The 26,502-nt window shown below is 53.8% G+C and overlaps 1 long non-coding RNA gene across 1 annotated transcript; it reads right to left on the bottom strand.

Moving 5' to 3' along the window:
• Positions 1-13,689: 13,689 nt before the first annotated feature.
• On the bottom strand, positions 13,690-25,788 carry LOC129029545 (uncharacterized). Its single transcript, XR_008500235.2, has 4 exons — positions 25,041-25,788; positions 24,591-24,654; positions 23,507-23,666; positions 13,690-13,991 (listed from the first exon to the last, which is right to left on the bottom strand). It is a non-coding gene; the product is annotated as an uncharacterized LOC129029545 (long non-coding RNA).
• Between the last annotated feature and the right edge of the window lie 714 nt (positions 25,789-26,502).

Below are 26,502 nucleotides of genomic sequence, written 5' to 3'. Positions count from 1 at the left end.
GGCTGTTCTGCATAAGACCAAGGGGACAATCTGCTATTTTTGTTCCTAAGCAGGGCAGCGGTAGAGGAGGCCCCTGAGATGGGGGAGGAGGGTAAGAGGGGGAGACAGAGCACGGGATGATGGAGAAGGCTGGGCGGTGGGGAAGAGCAGCAGCCTCAGTACTGGGCAGCCGTGCCCACCTCACAGTGTGGAGGTGGTCAGTGCTGCCCAGGGAGGTCTTCTTGTCAGGATAGAAACACTGAGAGGGGCTGAGATTTACACCTGGGCAGAATTCCTGAGGGAACAGAGCCCAGAGGCTGCAGCAGTCCTGGGAACTCAGCAAACTTGGGCAAGGCTTTGAGCCTTCTCCAGCCATGGAGCTAGGAGGGCCGAGTGGACACAACCCAGGTTTCCAGGGTCCAGGCATCTGAGTGACACCTAAAGAAGGTAGGGACAGCCCAGGCACAGTGGCTCATGCCTGTAATCCCAACACTTTGGGAGGCCGAGGTGGGTGGATCACTTGAGGTCCGGAGTTCGAGACCAGCCTGACCAACATGGTGAAACCCGTCTCTAATAAAAATACAAAAATTAGTTGAGCGTGGTGGCGCACACCTGTAGTCCTAGCTACACAGGAGGCTGAGGCAAGAGAATCGCTTGAACCCAGGAGGCAGAGGTTGCAGTGAACCGAGATTGTGCCACTGCACTCCAGCCTGGGCGACAGAGCAAGACTCTGTGGCCAAAAAAAAAAAAAAAAAAAGGTGGTGGGGACACAGTGCCCTGGGATTCCCATGGAAGATGATCTTCCGCTGCCTAACCAGCCCCCAGCCAGACCTGCGAACCTGGCTTCGGGATATATAAGCCCTTGGGGGAAGTAAGGGCCCCTCCCCAAAAGGGGAAATCCTGCCTTGCCTTGACTACCCTCAGATGGCTTTGTTGTTTCCAGAGTGGAGAAGGGGGGACCCTCTGGACATAGGGGATTTCCCAGGCTCTTCCGCACTGCAGACCTGCTTCCTCCTCAAAAAAATCCAGACGGCCCAGCACAGCCACAGCTGTGCCCAAAATAACCTCACAGCAAGGGCTAGCAGAGCCTCCTCAGTTAAAAATAACCTTCAGTGGCTGGGCGCGGTGGCTCACGCCTGTAATCCCAGCACTTTGGGAGGCCGAGGCGGGCAGATCACGAGGTCAGGAGATCGAGACCATCCTGGCTAACACGATGAAACCCTGTCTCCACTAAAAATACAAAAAATTAGCCAGGTGTGGTGGCACGCACCTGTAGTCCTAGCTACTCAGGAGGCTGAGGCAGGAGAATTGCTTGAACTGGGAAGCAGAGGCTGCAGTGAGGCGAGATGGTGCCACTGCACTTCAGCCTGGGTGATGGAGGAGACTCTGTCTCAAAAATAAATAAACAAACAACCTGCAGCTGCTGCATCTGGACAGAGCTCGGGGCCCCCACAGGACTCATGCTCTCCATGAGGGGAAGGCCTCCCTGCCCCCTGAGGCTAAGGGACAAACAGCACACGTGGGGCTTCCTAGGTGCCAGCTGCTGCTCTCAGTTAAACTCCGCATCAGCCCTGTGAGGTGGGCACTGACCTGGCTTGGCTCTATGTCACCACCCAAATCTCATCTTGAATTGTAATCCCCACGTGGGGAGGGTGGGGGGGTGACTGGATCATGGGGACAGTTTCCCCCTGTTGTTCTCGTGATAGCAAGTGAGTTCTCATGAGATCTGATGGTTTTATAGGGCAGTTTTCCCTGCTCTTGCTCACTCTCTCTCTGTCCTGCCGCCCTGTGAAGAAGGTGTTGGCTCCTCTTTCCACCATGATTGTTAGTTTCCTGAGGCCTCTCCAGCCATGCAGAACTGTGAGTCAATCCAACCTCTTTCCTTTACTGGTCTCGGGTATTTCTTTTTTTTTTTTTTTTTTTTAAGAAATTTATTCTTTTTTTTTTTTAATTATTATTATTATTATACTTTAGGTTTTAGGGTACATGTGTGCAATGTGCAGGTAAGTTACATATGTATACATGTGCCATGCTGGTGCGCTGCACCCACTAACTCGTCATCTAGCATTAGGTATATCTCCCAATGCTATCCCTCCCCACTCCCCCCACCCCACAACAGTCCCCAGAGTGTGATGTTCCCCACCCTGTGTCCATGTGTTCTCATTGTTCAATTCCCACCTATGAGTGAGAATATGCGGTGTTTGGTTTTTTGTTCTTGTGATAGTTTACTGAGAATGATGATTTCCAATTTCATCCATGTCCCTACAAAGGACATGAACTCATCATTTTTTACGGCTGCATAGTATTCCATGGTGTATATGTGCCATATTTTCTTAATCCAGTCTATCATTGTTGGACATTTGGGTTGGTTCCAAGTCTTTGCTATTGTGAATAGTGCTGCAATAAACATACGTGTGCATGTGTCTTTATAGCAGCATGATTTACAGTCCTTTGGGTATATACCCAGTAATGGGATGGCTGGGTCAAATGGAATTTCCAGTTCTAATCGGGTATTTCTTTATAGCAGTGTGACAACAGACTGACACAGGCACCATTGTCATCATTGCACAAAAGAGGACGCATATGCACGGAGATGTTAATTAACCAGCCCAAAGTGCCACAGCTCGGGAGTGGCAGAGCCAGGCTCAAGCCCGGCAGTGTGGCCAAGTGTGTGGCCCTGTGTGTTGCCTGTTCCTCCTTCTGAGCCAGGAAACGGTGAGGGCCTGAGCCTGCTCCCTCTGCTCGGGTAAGTCGCTGCCCCTCAGCCTCACTCTCCTCACAGGCAAAGTCAGGTAAGCAGCCTATTCACAGCTGGGGATGTGAGGTCAGGTGCAGCCAACATGGAGACCTGGTCCAGGCGAGGCGCTTCTGAGCGGGAGCCACGCCAGTTCTACAGATGGGAACGCTGAGGTCCACAGGGAGGGGTGGGGTGCATCCGAGTGGAGAACCAGCTCCCCGGACTCCCAGCCTGCGCCCTTCGCTGACATCTGTCCCTCATACCACTCACGCCTTATATTTGTATTCCATTTTGTACTTTTCAAAGCAATTTCTCATCTACCTTCTGATTTGATCTTGACAACCACCCAGAGGACAGTCAGGAGCACAAACCTGCCGTGGTCGCCGGGCCTAAAGCTCTTTAATGGCTTCTTGTTGTCCTTAAGCCCAAGGCCCAAGCCCTCACCAGGGCACCCCCTGCCCACCGCACTGCAGGGCCCCCCGCTCTGCCTGCCACCCTCTCCCCCATCTCTGATCTCCCCTGTGTGTGTGTTGGACTGGTCACCCATCTTCCTCCATCCCTCACTGCTTTTGAGCTCCCTCTTCCCCCGGCCTAGGACACTCTCTGCCTTCTACCCAGTAACCCTGTTCCCCTTTCTCAGCTCAGCCCAGCCCACCCTGACACCCTCACCCCTGGGGCAGCAGGTCGAGGCCCCCATGATAGACTCAGCCCACAGATTGCCCTCCCTTCACAGCCTTCTCAGAGCTGCCAATGGTGGCGTTATTTGCATTTTGTCCACTTCTTAAACAACTTGTATTTTAGGTTTAGGAGTACATGTTCAGGTTTGTTATATAGGCAAATTGCATGTCATGGGGGCTTGGTGTACGGATTACTTTGCCACCCAGGTGATAAGCACAGTAGGTGGTTTTTTCTCGCTGCCCTCCCTCCTTCCACCCTCCAGAAGGCCCCAGTGTGTTGTTGTCTTCTTTGGTGTCCATCTGTACTTCCATTTTACCTGTTTAACATCAGTCCGTCTCACACGGCCATAAGCTCTAGGGGGAGGGTTTGCGTCTGTTTTTCTCCAAGCTCTGGCCCCCCAGTGCCCTGGGCCTAGCTCAGTGCCCACCACGCAGTCAGCCTCTGTGATATTAAGGTGGACAGGTCTTCCCCACTAACAGACAGGATGAACCCAGAACAGTGAGGAGAGACTTACCAGAAGTGGAGCTGGGCCCGGGGTGCCTGTCTGAACAGCCATGGCCAGAACAGCCATGGCCACAACAGCCAGCTGCGGAGTTGGGGACACAACCCTGGCGCATCCCATCGGGCAGGAGGGGAGCCTGCAAGTGCCCAGAGGACAAAGGTCAACTCTCCTGTCTTTGGTTTCTAATGTATGAGATGTGAAGGTGACTCAATCACAGATGTCACAGTTCCCTTCAGTCAACGTAACACACAGCCCCGTTTTATTCAGTCTCACAATGTTGTGGGTTAGGAATTCAGTGGGGCTGGACTGAGCAATTTTCTGCTCCTTGGGGCATTGACTGGGGTCACTAAGTGGTGTGCAGCTGGTGGAGGGGCTGTCCTGGAAGGTCTCAGACAGCTGCCCTCATGCTGGGCATTCAGCAGGGCAAGGAAGTGACTGGGTCCTTGCCCCTCTCTGTAGACTCTCAGGGCCTCTCCACACCTGAGGGTTGAACTTGGCTTCAAGAGACCAAGGTGCAAGCCACCAATCCTTGTAAAGTCCAGGCCCAGTCTAGGCTTGCACAGTCACCTTGCTGTACCCTACACAGGCCAGCCTAGGCTCAGAGGACCAGACCCCACCTCTCAAGGCAGGTGTTATTGTCTCTGTCTTATAGATAGGTAGGTTGAGGCTCGGAGACGTGAAGTATCCAAGGTCACAGAACTTACCTGGGACTCACACCTGGAGATGCACACCTGGGGCTGCAGCCTGGAGTATAAACCTAAAGTCCAGGCTCTGGGCTGGGCACAGTGGCTCATGCCTGTAATCCCAGTGCTTTGGGAGGCCAAGGCAGGAGCATCACTTGAGGCCAAGAGTTTGAGACCAACCTAGGAAACATAGCAAGACCCTGTCTCTAAAAAATGAAAAATAAAATTAGCCAGGAGTGGTAGCGCGTGCTTGTGGTCCCAGCTACTTGAGAGGTTGAGGCAGGAGGATTGCCTGAGCCCAGGAGCTTGAGGCTGCAGTGAGCCATGACTAAGCCACTGCCCTCCAGCCTGAGCAACAGAGACCTAGACTCTAAATAGATAAAGCCTGAACTCCCCTCCCAGGCTGCCCTGCCTTCCTCAATGCTTGCTACGGTGGCGTGGATGGGTCAGGACTGACTGAGCCAACTCCCACATCTCACCTGTGGTTCCCAGCCTGGCTGCTCACTCAGCTGAACAACTTGTATCATCACAGGTTCCCTGGCCCTGCCTGTAGGAGGTTGACTTGAATTGGTCTGAGGTGGAGTCTGGACATTGGTATTGTTTAAAGTGCTCAGGTGATTTCCATTAAAGCCAAGGCTGAGAATCCCTGGTTACAACCAGAGGCTCCCCTCCCTTGCCTGCTCCTGCCTGGAGGGCCCCCCTGAACATCCAGCCCCTCCCTCCAATCAGTGGGGGAAGGGAGACTGGGACCTGCTCAGCAGTCGTCTCTGTTGGAGAGGGACACATATAGCAGGGGCTAGAACAAGTGGCCCTCACCAGAGCAAGGCCAGGCCTGGTTCTGCCAGGGGGCTGAGGATGAGAGCTCCGGTCCCAGCACTGCCACTTGCTGATTGAGGTTTCTTAACCTCTCTGACCTTCTACACACTGTGGTTAATAATGACCGTCATGCTGCCTTCACAGAGGGTTTTCAAGATGTAAAAGGGGGAACAAATATAAAAATGCTTAGCAAAACAATGCAAGGCTTTTACGTGGAAATTACAAAACCTCATTGAAAGAAATTAAAGAACTAAATAAACGGAAAGACATCCTATGTGTATGGATTGCAAGATTTAACATGGGGAAGATTTTAAATTGTTCCTGTTATTAATACTACCCAAATTGATGTAGAGATTCAATGAAACATTAGGTTTAAACAAATTCTTATGGTCAGAGAACCAGAAGGCTTTTGGACAGCAAATATAGTACTTGTGTCTCTGAAATGTGTCTTATAATTGAGGGTGTGTCATACTTTAAGTGTCACAGAGCCTTTTCAGCTGGGGTCCTCTCATGAGGTCAAGGGGTGTGCCCTCCCAGAGCCCATGCTCCTCCCTACATTTCCAGGGCCTTCTTGAACTTCTTCCCAGGGTCTGCCCTCCTGAGGCTGACCTGGTCTGCAAAGTACCCATTTCTCTGAAAACACTCAGCTCAGGAATTGGTACAGGCAGTCCCCTTTCTGGAAGGCCCTCCCCCATGTCTGCCTGGCCTATCCGGTTCTTCCCTCAAGTTTCAGCCCAGATTCTGACTCTTCCGAGCAGACAGGACCCCATGGCCTTTGTTCCTTCCCTCCCAGCACTGTCTGGCCAGCATGTGCGGCTGCATGAAGACCTGCCAACAGCAGGAGCTGGGGACTCCCTGAAGGCTCTGACCTTGGCTGACTCCCCCAAGAATTCCCAGACCCTGGCACGGGTGCCAGCACATGTGCTGCCCAGGGCAGGCTCGGTGGACACATCTACAGTTCATTCTCCCACTTTAGTCCATTTGCTTAAGACACCCTTCCCTGGCAATCTCTAAGGTGCACACATACTGCCTGGGGCTCTCATTAAACTGCAGATTCCAGTTCTGTAGGTCTGGGAGGGGCCTATGATTGTGCAGTTCTAACCAGCTCCCAGGTGAGGCCAATGCTGCTGGCTCAGGGACCACACTTTTCATAGTGAGGCTTTAGAGCTCATTATCTTCCAGGAAGACAAATGCAATACAGGTGTTGCCTGTAGCCAATGCTTCAGCAAATGCTATGGATGCTGTGACTCTGAAACTAGGCTGCATCTGTCTAGCAGTGCTGTGAGAGAGTCTACTAATAAGTAGCAAAGTAGACTCCTCACTGAGGAGGGCAGTTCAGGGACGTAGGAAGTCAGGGATGGCCAGAAGGTACACAAGGGGGCTAGGAATCCAGGCTGCAACGTCTGAGCCCAGAGGCCTGGGTGCCGGGCTCCACACAGTTGCTGCTCGCCGAGTGACCTCGCGTGAGACACCTCCTCTCTCTGGGCTTCTGCACCTACTCTGGGTGGCACTATCTGCCATGAGAGTGAGATGGGAAACTCTCCCAAAGAAAGGAGGGCTGGATGCTGGTGAGTTCGCATTATTGGCAAGAGCAGATGTGATCAGCTCTGACCACGGGCCAAACACCATTCTGCCCACTTTCTTTGTATCAGTGTCTTTAACCCTCAGGGTGACCCTCAGAGGTGGGCACTGTTCTTATTACCTTTTCACACAAGAGAAAACTGAAGCCCAGAGGACGCAATTGCTGTTAAGACCCCAGGCAGTCTGGCTCCCAGCCCTCTACTGAACCCTCTTGCCACTCTGCCTCTCCAGCCTGAAGCTCTGGAACCATAATAGGTTCATTGCCTGACGCGTGCAGGAAGTCAATATGGGAGATGCCACATTGCAGCAGAGAGGGAGGTTTAATCAATGTAGGGCCACCAAGTGAGGAGATGGGAGGAAACCCCCAATCCATCATCTCCCCAAGGAGTTCGGGGCTCGAATTTTTAAGGGTTTTGAAGTGGGTCAAAGTGTGGAGGTCCTTGATTGGTCAAAGAGCGCAGTCACGGGACAGGGAGATGAAGAAACCTCACTCTCACGCGGATTCCGTTCCTCTGTGGGGGTCTTCAAGCTGGTTGGCATCAGCTGTTCTGATGGAATTCAGGATCTGCTTAAGCAATTCTTAAACAAAATTCCTGTGATTCTAAGGTCAGAGATCCTATCAATAGGAACCATGGGGATGTGAACTGTCCGTACCTAGGGCTACGTGACTTTTGGTTACAAGGAAGTGGGTCAAAGTACAGCCTGATGAATGCTTAATTATAGCTATATGACTGTCCGCAGTTCTTGTTAACCCTGTGAGGATGGCTTCAGCTGGGGCTGCACTAGGTTAAGAGAGAAGAAGGGTGGGGACCTCAGCCCTTACTGCCCAGACCACAGCCTGCAAACCTCCTCGGGTCCCCTCTGGCTCCAGGGCTCTGGCTGCAGATAGATCAGAAACGACTCTGGGTCTGTCCCACCCCAGCCAGGCAGCCCAGAGCCCTCAGAGCAGGTGCTGCCCAAATGTTCCTGGACATGGTGGGACCTTCTGCTAGGCAGGCTCTTACTCATAGATTTGGGGGCTGCTTGTTTTAAACCACCCTGTTAGGTTTAAAAGAACCTGAGCTTCCCCCTGCCAAGTCCCTATCTCATTGTGTTGCCGTGGTCTATTTGCTTGTCTGTCTTGTCCCCTAAACTTTGCACTCTCAGAAACGGGGCTGTGTTCCCTCCTCCCTAGGTCTCCAGCTCAGTGTCTGGCACAAAGTGGGTGCTGAACTGACTTGCTCCTAATTTCCCCTCTAGAGGTGCTGGGATGCAGTGACAACGCACTTCCAGATCTTGCCACCAGAGGGCAGGCGCGCACAGCAGCCGAGTGTGAGCAGCGCGGCAGAGAGCAGGTCGGGCTGGGTGGGTCCCTGGACATCCAGCCGGCAGGGCAGGGAAGGGCCAGGCCCAGAGGGTAAATGAGGACAGGGCCTTGGGGGAGTCTCTTCATTTCCCATGCCGATTCCAGAGACTTCTTTTCTCTTCCTTCCCTTCCATTCCCCTGCCATCTCTTTTCCATTCCCTCCCCTTCCACGTTGACCAGGGTCCAATTTTGACTTTGTGTGACTTTGGGCCAGAAACCTCTTCTCTCTAAGTTGTAGTTTCCTCGTCTGTAAGATGGGGAAGTAGTGCTACCCACTTCTGTGCAGTTCCCTATCTTCCCTTCCTCGGGCTTTGGGACCCTCTGTAGGGCCACGCTTCCCAGCTCTCAGTGGGGAGCTCCAGACTGGGACCCAGGCAAAGCCAGGGGCCCTTTGAAGTGAGCTGCCTCCTCCTCAAGCCTCCTCTGCCCCCTGCCTGGGAGAGGGCACCTGCAGGCCCGGCCAGGCCGGGTGGGGCTGTCAGGGTGGATAAGCTGGGAGCTGTGGCAGCCGAGCCGGGTACACACAGGACATCAGCTGGGCCTGTTCCACTCAAACATAGATGAGCAGACAGGCATGAATGAATGAATGAATGAATGAGTGAATGAATGGGAGAAATTCAGGCATGGCTTCAGAATACTTGTAGCAAAGGGATTTTCATACCCACTGCCAGTGGAACCCGGAAGCCTCCTAAGCCTCTCGGAGCCCAGCTCGAGTGGAGTCCACTGAGGGCTTGTCCTCTTTTTGAAGCCTCTTGTCCCTTTTGGACTCCTCACTGGCGGAGGCCTGAGAGGACCCTTGGTCTAAGCTTTCTGGGGGTGAGAGGAGGAGTCTGCTAACTGGGAGGGTTTACCCAACATTATTTATTTATTCTTCATCAAAGAAACACAACGTAGCCACCCCCTCCGGGACTGTGCCTGTGTCTGTGCTGTGAACACTGAGGGACGATGCAGCGGGTGGGGGTGGAGGGGCCGGAGTGCTCTGAGGAGCCAGGGAAGGCCTCTCTGAGGAGTGGGCTTTTGAGCAGGAGGCCTGTGCTTTGAGCAGAGATCCCACAGAGGGTCCCAGGTCAGCTGGACCGGCACTTCAGAGAAGTCACTGACTGAAGAATCAGAGGCAGGGGGCCCATGAGCCAAGCCGGTCCGGGCCCCAGGGAATGAGGGCAAAGTGGCAGCCTGCGGTCGGACAGCAGTGCTGGGTCCAGGGGCTCCTCAGCTCCCACGCCCACTCACAGTGCACTGTCTCCAGGGGAAGGTTTTCTGGGCGGGCCCAGGAAATGGGGATGTGTCATCCGAGTGGGTGCTCAGTCCCCAGCAGAGCTCATGGCTGACAGCCAGGCCCATCTCTCCTGTCACTAGATCCCACCTGCAGGGACTTGCCCAGAGCTGACCTAAATTTCCTGGCCACTCTGTCGACACCTCCAGGGCGGGGCAAGGCATGGCTTTGCAGAAGCCCCAACAGAATTCATGACCAACAGCACAGAGACTCAACCTCCACCCTGGGCTCAGAGGGCTGCTGTGGTGGGCTTCCTGGGCACTGCCTGACCCTGAGCTCTCCCGGAAGCTGGCCTCTCAGTGGGTGGGGGCAGACAGCACCCGGGGAGGATTTAGAAACATGGCAGGCGTGGGGATCTAGAGCGGAGGGTGCCGTGTGTGTGTGTTCGAGGCCCGTTTCCTCTTTGTGAGTCTTCCAGTTTGCTTTTCGGGAAGTAGACTCATTTCAGACCCAGGAGAAACGGTGGGCTTCAGCAGGGCCGCCCCGGGCCCACCTCCCGGAGTCTCGCTCCCTGCTTCATCCAGGCACCTGGCTCTCCTGCTGCCCTGGGGAAGTCAGAGCCTCCTATCTTGGCAGCAGCCCCAACCTCCGCACACTCAGTTCTCTTGCCACACAGCCTAGAAAATTCTGCCTCTGGCTTGAGGCTCTATTTGCTGAGTCAAGATGAGGCATGAATCACAGGGTTGTGAGCTGCCTGAGGCTGTCTGGAACCCGCAGACCTCGGAGCCCGCAGAACTGCAGCCCCTTCCCCCACTACATCCCTGGGCCATGTCGTCGCTGGCTTCTCTCACTGAGCCTGCCATAGTTAAAACAGTTCCAACCTCAAGGCAGGTCAGGTCTTGGGAGCCCAGACAGCTCCTGGGCACAGGGGGTTTGTCGGCCTGATCAGAATAAGCAAATAGTATTCTTTTTAGATTTATTTTCTTGGATTACAAACTCACAATTAAGTCTTTCTAGGCCGGGCGTGGTGACTCACGCCTGTAATCCCAGCACTTTGGCAGGCCAAGGCAGGCGGATCACTTGAGGTCAGGAGTTTGAAAGCAGCCTGGCCAACATAGTGAAACCCTGTCTCTACTGAAAATACAAAAATTAGCTGGGCATGGTGGCACATGCCTGTAATCCCAGCTACTTGGGAGGCTGAGGCAGGAGAATTGCATGAACCCAGGAGGCAGAGGTTGCAGAGGCTGCAGTGAGCCAAGATCACATCACCGTACTCCAGGCTGGGTGACAGAGAGACTTTGTCTCAAAAAAAAAAAAAAAAGTATTTCTAAATAATTTTGGACTCCCAAATGCCCCCCAAACAGATCCAGGGGGACTCCAGTTTGAGCCGTGTTGAGGGAACAGGGATTTGGTGTGGGATCAGCCTGGGGCTGGCTGTGCAGCGTTGAGGGGCCACCTTCTCTGAGCCCGTTATCTGAGGTGCTGCCTTCTCTGAGCCTTGTTTCTGAATCTAAGGCTCCTCGTAGCTCTGGCATCCTTGCCTCTGATTCCTCAGAAATGTCCCAGGCCCTGCAGCTGACACTGGGCTCCAGGCAAGGCTCTTGGCTGAGTCTGGAGAGGCTGTGGGCCAGCCTCTTGGCATTGGTAGGCCAGCAGCCCAGGAAAGCTCCGTGTTCCCCATCAAGGAGGGGACAGGGGTCTGGGCAGCACAGGGTGCTGTCCCTAGGGGGAATGCCGGCCACATCCTCAAGGGCCCTGGGAGAGAAGTCCTGAGAGCCCAGTACTTTCTCCTCTGTGGCCCACCTGAAACCTGGCCTCAGCTCTTCCCCTGAAGCCAGGAAAGGGTGCTGCCTTAGTTTCTTACAAGAGGATTGGGAAAAAGAAATGTGAGAGCTGGAGAAATGGCTCCAGGGACCGAGCCCAGCGCTTTCTCTGCACACACAGCCACTGTAGACATTTGGACTGGAAGGTCTTCGGCGCACACTTGGCTGATTGCTCCACATAAGACGGCGGGCCCAGGTTCAAGGTGCACTGTCAGGGACACCTGGGCTTCTTGGCTCCCGGCCAGATGTTGGGCAACAGCTCCAATACCTGTGTGCCTCAGCATCCACATCTGCCTGTGCTCTCTGAGAATTAGGCCATGGAATCAACACCTAAGCATCCAGGAAGAGGTGGGAGAGTCACTCGAGAAGCAGGGCTGGCCACATTCGCTACCTGCCTGCATCTCCTCTTCCTAACAGTATCCCAGAGTGCAAAATTGGAATGACCTCTTCCACACAGGAGAGGATCTGGTGGGACCACCATTCAAGGCCCTCCCTCCCCACTGCCCCTGCTGCCCTCTTGCAGGTAAGGGACAGGCTCCTGCTCAGCCTCGTCAGTCACTGCTCCCTCCTGGAGTTTGGCTATTGAAAAGAGGGACAAAGAAACTGGCTGGGGTGCCTCAGTCCTCTCAAGAGGCTAAGAGACAGCTGCCTGCCCTGATTGCTGGGCTCTGAGTCAGAGGTTGTGATTCTTGCTCCAAAGCCTCTGGAATTGTCCTGGGTGTTGGCCATGCCCAAGCCTGAGTTCCACCCTCCTCTGAACTTGGTTCCTGTTATTATTTGAATTATGTTCCATTATGGTGTTTTTTGGTTTCGTTTTTGTTTTTGATTTTTTTGAGATGGAGTTTCACTCTTTTTGTCCATGCTGGAGTGCAATGGCATGATCTCAGCTCACTGCAACCTCTGCCTCCTGAGTTCCAGTGATTCTCCTGCCTCTCAGCCTTCTGAGTAGCTGGGATTACAGGTGTGCACCACCACACCCAGCTAACTCTTTTTTTTTTTTTTTTTTTTTTTTTGAGATGGAGTTTCGCTCTTGTTTTCCAGGCTGGAGTGCAATGGTGCGATCTCGGCTCACTGCAACCTCTGCCTCCCGAGTTCAAGCAATTCTCCTGTCTCAGCCTCCCAAGTAGCTAGAATTACAGGCACCCACCACCACACCCAGCTACTTTTTGTATTTTTAGTGGAGACAGGGTTTCACCATGTTGGCCAGGCTGGTCCCGAACTCCTGATCTCTGATGATCTGCCTGCCTTGGCCTCCCAAAGTGCTGGGATTACAGGCGTGAACCACTGCACCTGGGCCTGTTATGGTTTAATTTGTCTTGCTGTGCTCTGAATGTTTATGTCCCCTCAAAATTCATATGTTGAAATCTTATCCTCCAACGTGATGGTATAAGGCGTGGGGCCTTCAGGAGGTGATTAGGTCAAGGGGGTGGAGCCCTTGTGAATGGGGTTAGTGCCCTTATCAAAGAGGGCCAAGGGAGCTCGTCCATGCCCCCTTCCACTAAGTGTGGACACAGCTAGAAGGTGCCATGTGTGAGTCAGAAAGCAGACCCTCACCAGCCACCACATCCACCAGCATCTTGTTCTTGGACTTCCCAGCCTCCAGAATTGCAAGAAATAAATGTCTGCTATTTATAAGCTACTCAATTTATGGTATCTTATTATAGCAGCCTGAACAAACTAAGATGGTTCCCTCAAAACTCATATGTGGAAGTTCTAACCCCAGTACCTCAGAATGTGACCTTGTTTAGAACTAGGATCATTGCAGATGTAATTAGTTAACAGTAAGTGGGCTCCTGATCCAATATGGCTGGTGTTCTTATAGAAAGGGGAAATGTGGACACAGGAACATATACAGGGAAAATGCCACATAAAGGTGAAGATGGCCATCTGCAAGCTGAGGAGAGGGGCCTGGAACAGACCCTTCCCTCAGAGCCCTTGGAAGGAACCAACCCTGTTGACACCTTGATTTCAGACTTCCAGCCTCCAGGACTTAAATTTGAGAGGAGACAGATAAATTGAAGAAGGAATTCTTGAGACTGCAACACAGAAGTCCTGCCTGAGTTTCCAACCTGCCGTCCTGTGGAGTTTGGACTCAAGCTGCAACATCAACTCGCCTGAATGTTCAGCCTGTCAGCCTGCTGGCCAAATTTCAGACTTGCCAGCCCCCACAATTGTGTGAGATCATTGTTAAAGTCAGTCTCTCTCTCTGCCTCAGTCTCTGTTTCTCTTGAGAACCCTAGTACAGTCTCCCATATATCCTTCCAATAAATTAACTTTTGCTCAAGTTCATTTAAGTTTTATTGGTTTGCAATTAAAAAAAAACCCGATATGACAGAATGAGAGATTCTTCTATTTTAATTGAACTTATTAACACAGCTTTTAAAAGTGCTAATCAGAACAGCCAAGTGCTTATTTAAGCTTGGAAACAGAAAAAGGAGAACCACCAAGGCTGGAGCTGGCAAGATCCCTCCCACACAGAGCAAGGAGCTCGGTCAGCAACACTTCAGACATCTGTCCAGTTGGCAAAGCCCCTCTGTCCAAGAGTATCAGCTACAACAGTCTGACGCAATTGAATATCCCAGTGGCCCAATTCCCACGTTCCGATTCCATGTTTACCAAGCAAACTTCTGCTTCCTAGAAAGAAAAATGCTCTGGTCATGCCTATGCAAAAAGTCAGTTCTTCTAACATTCATGCCTCAACATAAATTGTATACATCACTCACAAATGCTTGTTCTGTGTGGGTCCTCCCCCGAGAGACAGATTCATCTTGGCAAGTTGACAATTCTGGTTCTGAGCCTGCAAGACTCTGAGCATCTGGAGGCTCTGTTGGGTAAACCTTTTAAGGTTCAGAGTGCTGAACCCTGCAGCAGCCTTTCTGGGAGGGAGTGTGCCATCCATTCCGCGCTGGGCACAGCCCCTCCCTGACCTGCCTGTGTTGGCCCCAAGCTGGGCGCTCCTTCCCACCATAGGCTATGGTTAAGAATGGGCCATGCAATTAGGCAGACGAGTTGGTGGGCGCCTATAATCCCAGCTACTTGGGAGGCTGAGGCAGAAGAATCACTTGAATTCAGGAGGCAGAGTTTGCAGTGAGCCGAGATCACGCTACTGTGCTCCAGCCTGAGCGACAGAGTGAGACCCTGTCTCAAAAATAAAATAAAGAATGGGCCATGCTATGGTTTGAATGTCTCCCCTCCAACATTCAGGTGTGGCCAATGTAATGGCTTGAAGAGTATGGCCTCTAAGAGGTGATTAGGCCAAGAAGGTCTCTCCCTTGTTAATAAGATCAATCAAGACCCTCATAGAAGGGGCTTCACACGGCCTCTGGCTCATTTGCCTCCCACTTTCTACCACATGAGGACACAGCACTCCTCCCCTCTGGAGGGTGCAGCCCTCTCCAGACAACTGAGCCTTGATTTTGGACTTCCCAGCCCCCAGAACTGTGAGAAGTAAATCTCTTCTTTATGAGTTCCCAGCCTCAGGTATTCTAAACGGCAGCATGAAATAGACTAAGACAGGTCATGATGTTGCCCTTGAGTGCTTTGTAAAGGGTAAAGCATCATCCAGGCGTGGGCTGTGCCTTCCCCCCATTGGGGCAGCCACAGGTGAATTTTTATTTTTATTTTCTTTTTAGACAGAGTCTTGCCTTGTTGCCCAGGCTGGAGTGCAATGGCGTGATCTCGGCTTACTGCAACCTCCACCTCCTGGGTTCGAGTGATTCTCCTGCCTCAGCCTCCCGAGTAGCTGGGATTACAGGTGTGTGCCACCACACCCAGCTAACTTTTTGTATCTTTAGTACAGACAGGGTTTCACCATGTTGGCCAGGCTGGTCTCAAACTCCTGACCTCATTATCTGCCCACCTGGGGCTCCAAAGTGCTGAGATTACAGGCGTGAGCCACTGCACCCGGCCCAGAAATGAATATTAATAGAAGTCTGAATGCATCAGCTCTCCTTCTCCGAGAGCCTCCCCCAAGTGGCAAAGCCCCCTTGTCTCTGGGCTCCCCCAGAGGAAAGGCTACCATGTTGTTGCTCCATTTACCATTAAGTGGTTTCCTTCAGAGTGACACCCGAGTCCCTGCGTGTCTGTCTTCATTTTCCTTCCGTTCTGTGCCTCCCCACAGGCCTTGCCTCCCCACAGGCCTCAGTGCTCACGGCCCACCTTGACCTGGTGTCATCACGGAAGACCCAGGACAAACCACCTCTGCTTGAAAGCAGAGTTCACCCTCAGCCCCAATCACAGGAGGTGCTGCTTCTAAACACCTGGTCACTGGCCCTCCCCGACCACCAGGTCCTGCAAGCCTCCGTCTCTCCTGTCTTCTCTGCCTCCCTGTATTTGGCTTCTGGGCTGCTGGCTCTTCACAGTTTATCATCTCCCTCAGCCTCCTTAGGGCCCACCCACGTCGGATGCCTGCTGGCCCTGCCGTCAAGTTCTTGCCTTTGAGGTCAGCCTGGACTGGTCACCCCCTTGTCAAAGCCCCAGCCTCTATGCAGTCTACTCTGGACAGCCTGACACACCCACTTCTGAGGTGCGCCTGGCAAAGACCTGCAGCCTCTGCCCTCCACCTTGATTTCTTCTCCCAAGCCCTGTCTCTGCCTGAGTTAGAATCCAACTCCAGTCCTGCCTCTGACCCTGGAGCTGACCTCAGTCCTAGGCAGGCTGATGGGAACACAGAAAGAGCATTGTCTCCAGTGGAGATGGCAGATTGGCTCATGTGTTTATCACCTATGGTTTCCCAAGCCCCGCAGGACAGGGCACAGAGACGAGGAGACAAGAGAGGGTGAGAGTTCACCGACTCTTTGCAAGACGGGAAACCACGGCAGCCCACTCAGCAGCACCGATGTCAGACCTCCGGGCATGCAGCACACGGTCAGGGCCAGCTTTGCCCTGCAGAACCACTGAGACTCCCGAAGCATCTGCAGCAGAGGGGACCCCAGAAGCCTGGCATGGAAAAGAGAGGTGTGGTGGCAAGTCTTTAAGAGACAGCCCGTCCCTCGGTCGGCATCCCATTCCATGCAGCCGGGAGACTGTCCTGTCCACACCCCATGGGAGGCCACAGTTAGTCTCTAGAGAAACTGAACCCAAAAGGCTCTACACGTGGCGACAGGCTCAGAAATGGGATAAAGTCAGTGCGGGAGTAAGCCGAAGTCTCCACATCCACTGGAAGGCCCTCGGCTCCTGCCTCAGCTTTGCTCCCTGGAGTAGACGCTGTCCAGGCTCCACCCAGATGGCCTCAGATCCCTGGACTCTCTTGGGGTGCCCATCCCTCAGCGTCTGCCTCTGGGGCTTCCCACAGCTTGCCCTGCAGCTCACCCTGGAAACTGGCCGTGGGCCCTGCATCCACTTGGCCTGCACTCCCTCCATCCCCCGGGGTGGCCCTCAGACAATGACTGGGGGTTGTACTGCCTTAGTTATCCATCCAGAAGCTTCCATTTGAGCAATCTACCTGGAGCGAGTGCAGCCCCGTCACTGTGGCTTGGATCTCACCGTGCTGGCATGGCTGCCTCCTCCCCACTGGTTTAAGAGCTGTGGCCACCAAGGCCATCGTCCCTGCCCTCACGTCCCTACCTCTTTACAAATGTCATTTCCTTTCCTAAGAGGTTCACCCTCTTTTTAAAACTTTGGTTGTTTCCAACTGCAGCCAGAGCCTAGCAGCAGGTTATCTGTGCCCCCTCCCCCAGCAAGGCCGTCTCCACCCCTTCTGGCGCTGGGGACTCTTCTCATCTCCTCCCTCCGCATGTCCAGTGGGCACCCCTTCTGTGCTCTGCCTATTCTGGAAAGCCTGGAATGGATGCCCCTGTGCCTTCCTTTGCCCCAGCCTGGGCTCCCCAGCAAGAGGGGCATAGAGACAAGCTGGTGGTGCTTGGCCAAGTAGCTGTTCCAGAAACATGTGTCAGGTGCACAGATATGTGGATGTCTGGAGATACATTTGAGGTTCTGTGAGAGCCACATCTTAGTTCACCTGCTCCTCTGGGACCTTGGGCCCCAGTGCCCTCACAGGCATTGCCCAGGTCAGGGCCGAGGTGGCACAGTCACTAAGGTCACTCTGATGGCAAATCTCCCCCAATGCCACCCTGCCACCTGGGGTCCCTCTCTCCATGTGGGCCAGCTCCATGTGCTCCTCTCCCCCCACAGCCCCTTCCTTCTCCTCTACTCTCACTCACAAGGGCCGGCTCAGCCCCCTTTTGGGGTTTTGGTTGTAAGGACAGAGTGGCTGGGGGAGTGGCAGCTCCAGGCAAGGGGACCCCACATCCATTTCTGGCCTGGTGCTGCCACCCCTCACTGCTGCCTCCAGTACAACCTCCTCCCCATACAGATAATCGTATTTCAAAGCACAAGTTTCCAATCACACAGCAACCTTCTAGAAAGCCAGTGGTGCTACTGAAAAGCCCTGGAGCCCAGGAAGAAGGCTCTAGCTCTCCCCACCCACCCAGAACTCTCTGGGCCTCGGTTCCTGTGTGCCTAGTGCTGGGCACAGCCACCACATGAAGGGGCCCTTGGGAGTGGCCGTGGGTATTCATGGTGCTATGTCTGCTTGCCATGAAAAGGTGCCACAATCTTGCAGGGACCTTCCTGGATGTGAACAACCAGCCCCAGGCTTGGCATGCCAGGATATCTCCTTTTCTGCACCCCTCTCATCACCCCGTGTCCACTTCAATGTCACCTCTTCCCCCTTGGTGTGACCTTCGGCAATTCTGGGTGTCCTCGGGGCCTCGGTTTCTCCTCTGGAACGTGGAGGATGTAGTAGTGAGGACACCAAGACACCCTGGGACACTGTTTACACCCCACACAGGCCTGGCCACCATGGGGGTCTTTGTTCACCGGTGCTGGAGGGCAATGGGTAGGCTCCCCTAAGACACAGGCAGAGTAAGCGATGCAGCGCGCCCCGCCCCCCTTTCCCCTGCCGGAAAGACACCCAGGTCGAGCAGGTTCGGGCGCCCGGCAAGGCAGCAGGAGAGTTTCAGGCCTGTGCTCCTCCAATTTCCTCCTGGCCTTTCTCACCGACACAGCACTGGCTGGTTCCAGAAGACCCCTCTGCCCTTCGCACTGAGACCCTCTCCCAGGCAGGGAACGAGAGGCTGAGATTGACAAGAAGCCACTGGGTGCAGCAGGCAGCCCTGCTCCGCTCTGGCCTGGCTGTGTGATGCTGGCCAAGAAATTCAACCTGTGAGCAGGAAAACAGGCAAAACCTGCCAGGCCGTTCCCTCTGAGAGGATACACTCTCGTGTCTGTGATGAGCCCACATGATGCTGAGCACAGAGATGCCCCAGCAGAGTGGCTGACGTGCCCTCACCCTCAGAGATGGCCGAGCTGAGTGCCTAAAGCCTCCCAAGCAGGCCTGGGATTCACTCTGATCCAATCAACATGGGTGTTGCCCTAATTGTCGCTTTCCTCTGCCTTGAGAACCCTGGGAATCTGTGGGTGAAAACAAGCGGGCCTCACACAGCCCCCAAGCGGGACGCACCCAGCCTCTGGAGCAAACAGAGATACAGGCTGCCTGGGCCCAGCCCAGCTAAGGGAGACGGGACCTGCTGCCCTGACCCCTAGGGCAGGGGCTAGGGGGTCCTCGGGTGTCCCAACATGACGTTCCTGAGTCATGGCCTGGATTACCTCAGGGGGCTGGCTTGGAACATGCACAGGACACGGGCGCAGCAACTAGGCAGGTGCTCGAGGCTGGCAACAGGTGTCCTGGCTTCACCCAGCCCAGGAGGGGGGTCACAGGGCGTGGCCGGGTGACAGGTGAAACTCTGAGCAGACAGGCAGGGCTGACGGGCAGGTGTGTGTGCTTACACCCACTTGCACTCTCAGTCTCTGTCTCAAACACACACACTGCACATGCACATAAGCAAACACACACGCAAACACACAGACATGCACCCAAGAACATGCGTGCATGCATGCGGACAGGGCAGTTTCTGCAGCCCTCCCTTGTTCTCCAAGTGCTCTCTAGGACCCGGGACGCCCTCTGCTGTGGCCACTGCTTCTCCCTGTATGAGCTTCTGATGGGCAGTGATGGTCTCCTGGCACAGGTGCCCAGTAAAGGTCTGCAGCAAGGATGGGTGGATGGGTGAAGAGATGACGGGTAGGGGTGGATTAAGGCAGTCATGGGTGCCTCTCTCCTTAATCCTCACAGTTTCACTTAGATGGGCTCATAGCAGTGGCTGGAAACAGCTGTCTGTTAACCACAACAACAAAAAAAGCCCACTTCAATGACCTTTAAAATAACTTCCAAATAACAAGCAGAACTAAAATGTAAAAGTGCTTCCCTCCCTTCTACATGGAAGCACCGAAGGGCATTTCTGACATGGGCGTTTGGGTAGATAGACAGCACTTGAATACGGTTGGCCTGGGTGGGCTTATGTTACCACTCCGTGGGAAACTGTCCAACTGTGTTTTTATTTCAGAATTTCCATCCCTGCTTTTCACAACAGGCACACAAATCTCTCTCCCGGGCTAGGGGGTGGTCACAGTGCTCTCTCTCTCTTCCCCTTTCCTCATCTCCCCTCATCATGCACTTATGGTAAAAAACAAAACAGGCCGGGCGCGGTGTCTCACGCCTGTAATCCCAGCACTTTGGGAGGCCAAGGCGGGCAGATCACGAGGTCAGCAGACCATCCTGGCCAACATGATAAAACCCCGTCTCTACTAAAAATACAAAAATTAGCTGGGCATGGTGGCGCACGCCTGTAATCCCAGCTACTGGGGAGGTTGAGGCAGGAGAATCGCTTGAACCCGGGAGACGGGGGTTGCAGTGAGCCGAGATTGTGCCACTGCACTCCAGCCTGGCGACAGACAGACAAACAAAAAAAACCCTAACCTGACCAAGAAGCCAAAAAAGAACTGAATTCTCATGTGGACTTCCCTACCTATACCTATGAGGTGTGACCTTAGCAGATTCACCTCAGTTTCCTCTTCTGTTAACTATGCATACTTCACTGGGTTGTTTTGTTTGTTTGTTTGTTTGTTTTTATAAGATGGGATCTCGCTCTGTCGGCCAGGCTAGCGTGCAGTGGTGTGATCTCGGCTCACTGCAACCTCCGCCTCCTGGGTTCAAGCATTTCTCCAGCCTCAGCCTCCCGAGTAGCTGGGATTACAGGCAAGTGCCACCACGCCTGGCTCATTTTTGTATTTTTAGTAGAGACGGGGTTTCATTATGTTGACCAAGCTGCTCTTGAACTCCTGACCTCAGGTGATCCGCCTGCCTCAGCCTCCCAAAGTGCTGGGATTACAGGCCTGAGCCATCGTGCCTGGCCTGGGTTTTTATGAGAACTACACGAATTCAGGTTGGTTTATACTTTTCAAATTGGGGATAAATTCCCTTGAGAAAATTCAGAAATGCACTGAAGTTTTTGGAGCCACAGGATAAACACGTTTCTTCATATTGAAGTGGCAAAGATTTGAAGAAATCATACTGTATTTCCTGTTAAAGCAAACATGACTCAGAATAGGGAATAATGCAGAAATGCAAGCTCAAACTCAGGATTGGAAAGAAACGTCAAGCTTGGAACTCGTAGTGCCAGGCTCTGCCCCTCATCTCACCAAAGCTCAGTTTCTCCCCCGTTCAGGGTTGAATTGTGCCCCCCAAAAAGAGATGTTTTTGTCCTGACCCCCGGTATTTGTGAAGGTGAACCTATTTGGAAACTGAATCTTTGCAGGGTAATCAAGTTCAGATGAGGCCATTAGGATGGACTGTCATCCAGTACAACTGTCCTTATAAGAGGAAGACAATGGTACATGAGGACACACAGGGAGACGCCTCGTGGGGACAGGCAGAGGCCGAGGCACTGCCGCTGCAGGCCAGGACACCAGGGGCTCCCGGCCAGGCCAGCAGCTGGAAAGGCAGGCAGGATTCTGCCCAGAATATCAGAGGGCCTGGCCCTGCCCCTGTCTTGATTTTGGACCTCCTGGCTCCCAAACTGTGAGGGAGTAAATGGCAGAGTCTCAGCCACCCCAGTCTGCGCTCCGTGGCAGTGGCGCAGTATCACACACTCCCTGACCGGGAAAAGTGTGGGAAGTCCAGCAGCTGGCCAGAGAGAACCGGCAAACCCGTTTCAGGCCTGTTATCCTGCCCCGGCGGCCGGGCCAGTTCCCCCCGGGAGCCCCGGCGTCCCCCTCCTGTGTGTCCTGCTGGTTCCCGGCAGATGCTCCGGGCGCCACTGCTCTGTTAGCCGCTGTTGGCCTCCTCCTGCCACACATTTACACCTGTACTAGCAGAATCCAAATCCGGGCCGTTATCGCAGGTGGCGGGCCTCAAGCTGGCAAGCCTGTGCACCCTTCCCAGTGCTGCCCTGGAGAAGGGCTGGCCGCTCAGGCCCTCACAGCTTGAGAGCTCGGAGAAGATGCCCCCAGACTCTTGGGCCTGAAATTAGCAAGGGGCCACACCTAGGGGCCCAGACCAGACCCCAGAGAAGTCCCCCGCCCCTGACTCCCCACACATGGCAGCAGTGAGGTGTCTGCTCCCTGGCTAGGGCAGCATCCTTGAGCCCCCACTGGAGCTGGGCGCCTCCCTGCTCTCAAACCAACCAACTGTGCACAGTGGGGCAGGGAGGGTTTCCTAGAGGAAGTGGGGTTTAGGCCGACTCAGAGAGGGGCAGTTTCACTGACAGTCTGTTTACCCACCTGCCTTCTCCGGCATCACCATAAGCTCACAGGGCTGGAATGGGATTCAGGTCGCCCAGGCCCAGGGCATGGGAATTGGAAAACGTTTGTTGAGGTTAATCAAAGCTAGATGGAAGGCTGGGCGCGGTGGCTCATGCCTGTAATCCCAGCACTTTGGGACACGGAGGTAGGCGGATCACTTGAGATCAGGAGTTCGAGACCAGCCTGGCCAACATGGTGAAACCCCCGTCTCTACTAAAAATACAAAAATTAGCTGGGCATGGTGGCGGGCACTTGTAATTCCAGCTACTCAGGAGGCTGAGGCAGGAGAATCACTTGAACCCGGGAGGCAGAGGTTGCGGTGAGCCAAGATAGCACCATTGCACTCCAGCCTGGGCGACAAGAGTGAAACTCCATCTCAAAAAAAGGAAGAAGAAGAAGAGGAAGAGGAGGAAGACGAGGAGGAAGAGGAAGAGGAAGAGGAAGAAGAAGCAGAAAGAAGAAGCTGAAGAAGCTGGTTGGGAAGAAAGGGAAGGAGATTCTATGAGGCTGGAGCCAAGACGAGCACTGGAGCGGAGGTTCAGCACAGCATCCAGGGAACAGACAATGCTGTGGAGGGAGCGTGGGGGAGGAGGGGGTGGCAAGGACCCCTGTCCCCCATCCTGGTGGAGGCCCAAAGTTGCTTTAAGTGTCCTATCACTGCCATGGCTGCTGGCAGAAAGTCCTGGCAATGATCTCTCACGTCTGGGGCTCAGGAAGGGAAGCCCACTCACCCACAGGAAAGGGATGCCTGAGTGGCCTGGCCAAGCTCTGCCCACATCTCCTCTCTGGCAGGACGCATGCTACCCAGGCCCAGTCCTGATCTGAGGGCAGCGCCCACAGGAAGGCTGCCAGTGGTTCTCCTGGAAGCAAAGACTCCAGCTGCCTGGCCTCTCCCTTCCCCAGGGACGCCTCCGTTCCAAGCTCTGGCCAGCAGGCTGCCCAGGCTCCCTGGGAACCCCTGGGTGCCATGGCAAGTGGGGGCTGTGGCCTCACCCCCGGGTACGCCCTTCCTCCAAAGGCCTGGCCAGCCCCAGTGCATCCTGTGCTGAAACTCCCAGGGGATGGGGTTGGGACAGCCCAGCAGGTTCCAGAATGCTCTCTCCTCTGTCCACCCTGAGTTAGAAGTCTGTGTGGAGGCCCAAAGGTACTTTAAGTGCCCCAGCACTGCCATGGCCTGGGAAGCCAGGACACACTGGCTGGAAGAGTGAGGTCTTCCGGTCAGAGACCCCGAGCTCCGAAGCTTTGGAATCAGCAGCGTTCAGCGCGATGGAGGCGCGGGGCCACCAGGTGGCGCCATCAACCCCTCACTTAGGGCTAAGCGCACTGGCCCCCCTGGATGAACCAGCAAGGGCGAGGGGGACACTGGAGAGCGAGACGGCCTCGCTAAAGGAGGCCCCCTGGCCTTTCAGGATGAGGGGCTCAGTCAGCCCAGTGTTGGGGACTCCGTGAGAACTGAGCTGTGAAAACGTACCCACCTCTGCCGCGTGGGTACTACGTGGCACAGTACCCACCTCTGCCGCGTCTGAACCCAGATTTGCAGGGAAGGCTCTTGCTTTCTCAGTCGCTGTTCCCCGGTCATTACGAATACCCTGTGCTGGTCACTTTGTGCATCCCCATTTTTTTTTTCTTCCAAGGATACGGTCATGTGGGCAGAGCTGCAGAGACAGGATCCTAGACAGGCAGGCGTTGAATGCCAGGGCAGGAGTTTGCTGAGGATTCAGAAGACCTTGGGAAGCTTCTTAAAGGCCCTCGACCCCTCTGGCTACCTATGAGGGCAGGACTGGAGGAGAAGGGAGGAGGCCGGAGACCAGGGGCAGCCCCCACAGGAAGCAGACTCCAGCCGCCTGGCCTCTCCCATCCCCAGGGACGCCTCAGTGCGGGGTGGGCGCTACGGGAGACCAGGAAAGGGGCTGCTGCAATATTCGAGGTGAGAGTGTCCTGCAGTGAAACACGGTACAAGGAGGTGGAGTGGAGAGGGACGGCTCCAAGAGCCGCTGGCCACCGTCTGCTGCCCCGGCATGCCCGCCCAGTGTCCTGTCTGCCACACCCTCCCTAACAGGCCATACAAGGACATGTCCTCCCAATGTCCTGTCCCCCGGCCCCAGGCTCAGTCTTTCTATCAGAATTGGCCTCCCTAATCCCATTCCGTCCAGGCTCTGCTAAGAGACAGCCAGGGAAGCTCGCGGGTGAATGTGCGGCTATGAGCAGGCGTTGTGCATGCAGACAGCCCTGCTTGGTGAGGCTGAGCATTTTAACAGGAGCCCTCAGCAATCAAACTCTTAGTCAAGGGAGTGACCCCTAGTGACATTTCAGGCTTTGGGGGTGACCAAATCTAGAAGTCTTCTGAAGTCCCTGAAATCAGAGAAATGGGACCATTCTAATAACCAGAAAAATCAGCTTCCTTTGACCCTAGGCGTCTTCTCGGGTCCCCAAGGACAATCTCCTGCTTAATGCACATGACATCATGTTGACCCGTTGGCCCAGGGTTAGCCTTCAACTCTGCCCCACCCAAGATCCCTACTACAGCTGGAAGGTGGCGACCATTTGAACCTGGGGCAAGAGACCATTTCTCCCCAGCAAGATGAAGTCACTTACCCAAGCCTTTGTGACAAGTCCTCATCAGAGCCAGCCCAGAGCTGCATCTCTTCCAGCCCTAAGACTGATGAGATAGATAGATAGATATTTGCCTTCAGAAAAGGAAGGCTTTTTGTTAATGACTTTTTGTTAATGTTTCAGGGAGAGGAGCAGAGGAGCTCAGTCCAGTATGATTGGCATTTGGTGAAACCTAGTGGTGCAAATGTTCTGATTGGGATGTAACTAGCACTCATCCATCTAACCCCTCTAATGTAATCCAGAGTCAATGCACCATCTTGAGTCTCCCTCTCTCTTCAACACCCCACCCACCTCGCGTCAATATGGAAATACCTTCGTTAAAGATAATTACCGAAGGAACAAGTCCCCTGGAGAGTACAACCATGAGGATAACATGCAAAAAGGAAAACTTAAAGCTCTCCATGAAAATTTACTAAGCTAAGGCAACAGAACCTTCTAATGAGTCCAGGTGCAGGCACCATGAGGTCTGTGTGAGGATGGTCTGGTGACCTCTAAAAAGGACAGCTGTGGAAGAGGCTCAGGCAGGAATGGCGGATCCACGGTCGGCCTCGCCCAGGAATCCGTCTTCATCTTTTCCCTTCTCATGAAGCTGTCTGTTGCCAGGCTGGCTATGGGGCTGCCTTATCCACACAGGAAGCTCACTTTTTGAGATGGCAGCTGAGCCACGTGATGTCAGACGGAGCAGGGACTTCTGTTTGTCTGTGTCAACCATCTGGGAGCCAGAGCTGTTTCCACAACAACAAGAACCGGTTGAGATATTTTACTTGGATCTCTGGGCATTGCACACATCTGCGTTCCAGCAAGTGACCTCCACGCATGGAGGCAGCCGAGAGGGAGGGAGCCAGCTCCAAGAGCCACAAAGCTCAGTACATTGGCTACGACACAGCCGGCCGATGACTCTAACGCCAAGAAGGAACTCTGGAAGAGAGGAGATCGTGGTTTATGACTCTCTGTGTCCTCCACACAGACAGCAAAGCACCAACAAAGGCTAAAAAAAAAACAAGAAAGAAAAAGAAAAACCAATACAACATTGATGAATTACGACTCCTTAACATACTCTGTATCCTGTGAGAGAAGTTAGTATTCTCCCATTCTCACTGATGAAAATTAGAAGCAGGAAGAGGCCCGGAGGTTTAACCACACTGGGATGTTTCTGTGTGTGTGTGTGTGTGTGTGTGTGTGTGTGTGTGTGTGTGTGTGTGTGTGTGAGAGAGAGAGAGAGAGAGAGAGACAGAGTCTCGCTCTGTTACTCGACTCACTGCAACCTCCACCTCCTGGGTTCAAGCAATTCTCCCGCCTCAGCCTCTCAAGTAGTTGGGATTACAGGCGCTGGCCGCCACGGCTGGCTAAATTTTTTTTGTATTTTTAGTAGAGATGGGGTTTCACCATGTTGGCCAGGCTGGTCTCGAACTCCTGACCTCAAGTGATCTGCCCACCTCGGCCTCCCAAAGTGCTGGCATTACAGGCCTGAGCCACTGTGCCTGGCCAGATGTTTCTTAAGGACAGCTTGCCCATGTCCAATCCGCAGGGGCCTATAGTCCTACACACTAGTCTGGACTATTCCTAAAATCCACCAGTCACTTTCTGGCCTGCAGATCTTGCCCGTGGACTCCCTCTTCCCGGCATTTCTTTTCCTTTTCTCCCCCAGTACAGTCCTGGTCCTGATCGTTGTTTATAGGCTTTTATTTTTGAGACAGGGTCTTACTCTGTTGCCCAGGCTGTAGTGCAGTGGCGTGACCACAACTCACTGTACCTCCTGGGCTCAAGCAATCCTCCCACCTCAGCCTCCCAAGTAGTTACAGCTACAGGCAAACATCGTCATGCCTGGCTAATTTTTAAATTTTTTGTGTAGCTGGGGATCTCACTAGGTTGCCCAGGCTAGTCTTGAACTCCT

The sequence above is a fragment of the Pongo pygmaeus genome, chromosome 12 (assembly GCF_028885625.2).
Source record: "Pongo pygmaeus isolate AG05252 chromosome 12, NHGRI_mPonPyg2-v2.0_pri, whole genome shotgun sequence".
In the NCBI taxonomy this organism is placed as follows: Eukaryota; Metazoa; Chordata; class Mammalia; order Primates; family Hominidae; genus Pongo; species Pongo pygmaeus.
Note: the sequence above shows the minus strand (reverse complement) of the source record. Positions and strands in the feature narration are given on the sequence as shown.